The following is a 5,000-nucleotide window of genomic DNA, read 5'->3' as shown; positions in this document are numbered from 1 at the left end:
TCGCCTTAAATAAAAAGAACTCACAGTGACCTCCATTCGTCTAATTCCTTGAAATCTCTGAGCGTTTATTTGCATTTGTCAATCAACGTAAGTGAACTGCGTGTAGTTAAATCCACCATCTCATGCTGCCAGTATACCATTCCGTGACGTCCATGTCAGCGTTAGCCATTAGCGTATCGTGAGGAACAGCCGAAGGAGAAAATCATTGGCTAAGTTCGTCAAAAGAAGCACATGTTCTGGTGCCCTTTGGGAGACGGAATATATACTATAGTAGTAGGTCCTCCCCTATCAGCTCACACACGAAAATGAATCCAAGGTCGAGGACATCTATATGGTTAGTATCTTCGTCATTATACCTTCGCACTCATCCCAGACCATCTAAGATTGGAAGATGCAAAATATACCGGAAGATGCATTAGCAATTTCTGGTAGACATTAGAGGTGCCTCACACTGAGACCCCTGGGGAAACCCGAACGAGCTGTAAGGTCTGTAGGGTAAGATAAGAAAGGTCATCACAATACCCCTAGAGTCTCACAGTGGGTATTTTTGTCACCGAAAACGTCCGCTGGGTTCATTTGTGTTTGAAATTATATTTCGTTGGTGTTCTGAATGTTCTGCATAACATCCCGTCCTATGATTTATGCTTGTTTCTTTGTATGGTGTTTTTACGTTGCATGGAACCAGTGGTCATTCAGCAACGGGACCAACGGTTCTACGTGACTTCCGAACCACGTCGAGAGTGAACTTCTATCACCAGAAATACACATCTCTCACTCCTCAATGGAATGGCCGAGAATCGAACCCGCGACCACCGAGGTGGGACGCTAATAACATACCAACCACACCGCTGAGGCAGTTTAAACTATGATTTATGCGCGCATTAATGCAATGCATTTCGGAGAGCGTTTAGATTTTTACGCTGTCTGGGTATTCAGTGGGATTTCTCATTGGCAAGATTTTCATGGCAACAGAATAATTGGCAGACATTTATTTTTTATATATTTATTTATTTATTTATTTCGTTTGTTTTTGTACCCCAACGTTACTGAAAGGTTTATTGTCCAATACTTTTGCATACCCGAGCAAAAAACAAGATATTAGCTCGGATGAGACCCTTCTCTCTCTCTCTCTCCGTTTAACAAACGAATGTGATCCCTTTTTATAAAGAAGTAGAAATATATTGTAAGTTTTGCTGTCATAACGCCATGGAGTACAATAGATTTCATTCTTCTTCTGTCACTAAAAAAAAATAAATAAATAAATAAATAAAAACACACGAAACTGCAATGAGAATAATGAGTGAGAAGCCTCGTCAGGCAAAACGCTCGGTCAATCGGGGTCAAGAAACTGAGTTTAATATAAAACATAATCGTGAATCATTTTATCGGCTTTTAGTCCGATAAACGATGCACTGGAAAACCTTGCATCAGAAGACATGACATAACGCCATACCATCACGCTTCCCGTAAATGAGATTCGTCCTATGATGTGACGCGTAGATGTATAATGACCATTTCCATGTATGATCTTCCTTTCGATGCATAAGACTTCCTCTCTGATCTTCTTTGTTCTGAATTGGTTTCTTTGTGAATTGATTTATATATTCGGACTCATCTTGAGTCATTTTTCTATCTTAATAATCAGGCTAGATGATGATGATATATAATATATATATATCATATATATATATATATATATAATATATAATATATATATATATTATATTAATATGATATATAGAATATATTATATTTATATGTATATATATATATACATATATATATATATATAACTATATTATTTGTAATAATAATTTTTTAGAATACACGTATATATACAAAAATATATATATATATATGGCATATATAATATATATATATATATATTATATATATATATATTTCTGTTATAATGTTATGAATGCGTTCCATTCAATGTTAGATTTTGTGAGAGTAACTAAAATAAATAACTAACATTACTAGATAATGATGCGCATTATATAATTGTTATAATGTGTTATTTGTAAGTTTTACTTCAATGTTAGATTTTATGCGAGTTGCTGAAATAAATAACCAACATTACAAAAAACTTTTCCATTTATGTATGATTCCGTCTGGACGAAGACTCTTTTCGTACCATGTTGGACTTTTTTTTTTTTTTAATGCGAATAATTCAAATCTAAAATTCGCATTTTGTCACATTCTGGCGCACAATTTAGCCGCGATGCAATATTAATCGTTCCTACGTAATCACGATTGGGTATGAATCCAATTTCATCTGTGAAATAAAAACATGAGCTGGAATATTTTTTGCGAGAGGTTAATATAATTTCAGATCGATGAATTGTTTCATTTCAGCCGGGAATGTTTAGGCCTCTCTGTAATAATCGAATGGGAGATAAACGGTCCCATATTGACGCAGCTATGCTCTAAAGTCCATCAATATTCATGAATAATAATAAGCAGACTTTTCGCTGGAATATGGAAAGGGAATTTTATGCTTTTCCTTTCGTGTATCAAAAAAAGCTCTTGGTTATACCCGCAACCATATCCGCTTTTATTAGTGACCTGGGATTATTTTAGGGTATTTCCTCTCTCATATCTTCTGCATCTCTTCATTTCTTCTCGCTCAGGATTTAGTGTGGACGTATAAGAACGAATGAAAGGCATGAAGAACAATTGTGTATGGTGCCTTTCTTCTCTATCATTTCCGGACGTAGTAATTCTGCTCAAGACTCGAAGACATGACCCAAGAATAAACTTATAGAGATTAATTTGCGATTTTTTTTTTTTTTTTAGAGGAAACTTCACAAAAAGCCTCTACTCTCGTGACAAACGATCCATGAAACTTTTTCAGATGAGTCAAACTAATAAAATGAGGTAGGATGTGTGAAACTAAAATGACAATTCTCATGAGTGCAGACATATCAGAAGCAACTCAAATGACGCTGAAAAATTTGACAGTTAGTAAAGAACGACCTGCGAGCAGAACTGAACCCTGATATTAACCTAATTGCTCGCTCTTAGATGTGAGCACGAATATGCCGATTTGCCTCATGCTACAGGGTGTCCATTAGGTCCCAGTACCACTTCACGTATTTATTGCTCATAATGTTACTGGGACTCAATGGCCACCCTGCATTTTAAGAAAGGTACATGACAATCCATTTTAATCTCGCGTTTTATGAATCACAGTCAACTTTTAGCCAAGATAGTAATCTTTTTTTCACATTTAGGCACTTTTTCGTTCCTTTGCGCTCGTTATATTCTTAAAACACATCTCGATAATGTACGCGTCTCACGGTAACTCGTATGTCGATAAGCACTGGGAATGGGTTGGTTCCAGTGCTAGTAAAAGTGTGTATAAATAGAGAGCTATATATATATATATATTATATATATAGCTATATATATATTATAGAGATATATATATATTATAGATATATATATATATATATATCATATATGTATTTATATATATATAATGTATGTAATGTATGTTATATATATATACATAATCACCGATTTACAACTAATACAACTCTAACGTATTTTGCACCATCGCAATTTCTACCATCACGTGTTCATTTTCCTTCTTTTGGGCAACAAATCCCACAAGCCTACAAATGCAGTTACATGAAGGTTGCATCCGCCAATGGTCAACACTGAACTAGGATATCGTAACAGCCTCTTCAGATACTGAGTTAAAATAACTTTGAAAAGATCGTTTTAATATACTGTAAAAAAAATGACTTACCTTTGCAAAAAAAAAATTATTATTTTCACCTTCATCCGAACGGTTTAGTAAGAGCTATAAGGACAGTGGGAGAAGAAAGATATTACTGGAACTTGGGCACAATGAAACGTGTCATGATTGAGGGCCTGTAATTGACTGTCGTAGCATTTATCTGGGGACCTTTTAGTGAGAAATTAATTAATCTATAGAGCTGAAATTATGTCTGTGCACATACATACACACACACACACACACACACACACACACATATATATATATATATATATATATATATATATATATATATATATATGTGTGTGTGTGTGTGTGTGTGTGTGTGTGTGTGTGTGTGTGTGTGTGTGTGTGTGTGAAAGAAAAAAAAGTATTTCGCCTTTTATTCAAGAAATATACCTCCATTCCCGTGTGAATTGCAGGGGAAGGAATGCCCTCATTCACGGCGGTCAAGCGACAACTCGAGTGGGAATCCAAACCCCGGGAATTCCTAAAAAGGACACGACGTGTTAACAAAGATCAAGATCCCGAATTCTGTCAAGCGACGAGGTCTGTAATGGCAGATACCCGTTGGAGGCAGATCGTAGATAATGCTAAGTATGTTTACTTCGGTGCGCTCCCTTTTCCCTTTTCTTGAGAAAGACTAAGTTTTATCAACTTTGTTCCAACTAACATTACTGCAGTGACTATTATTATTATTATTTATTATTATTATTATTATTATTATTATTATTATTATTATTATTGTAATATATTATTATTATTATTATTATTATTAATATTATTATTGTTAATATTATTATTATTATTATTATTGTTGATATTATTATTTTTATTATTATTAATATTATTATTATTATTATTATTATTATTATTATTATTATTATTATTATTATTATTATTATTATTATTAGGGAAAAACTATATCACCAGAGTGTATGTATAAAAAATGTTAATAGTTCATGTATAATTAAGAAAAATAAATTAATAGTTCGTGTATAATTTAAAAACACTTTACAAAACTTTCGAACCCTTCCCTGGGTTCGAAAGATTCGTAAAGTGTTTTTTAATTATGCACAAACTATTAAAAAAATTTATTATCATGGATCCCTTAGAATTTTTTTTTCTCTCTATCACAGTCCTCCAATTCGACTGGGTGTTTTTTTTTTTATATAGTGTGGGGTTCCGGGTTGCATCCTGCCTCCTTAAGAGTCCATCACTTTTCTTACTATGTGCGCCGTTTCTATGATCA

The sequence above is a fragment of the Macrobrachium nipponense genome, chromosome 22 (assembly GCF_015104395.2).
Source record: "Macrobrachium nipponense isolate FS-2020 chromosome 22, ASM1510439v2, whole genome shotgun sequence".
In the NCBI taxonomy this organism is placed as follows: Eukaryota; Metazoa; Arthropoda; class Malacostraca; order Decapoda; family Palaemonidae; genus Macrobrachium; species Macrobrachium nipponense.
This window is presented reverse-complemented; position numbering follows the sequence as displayed.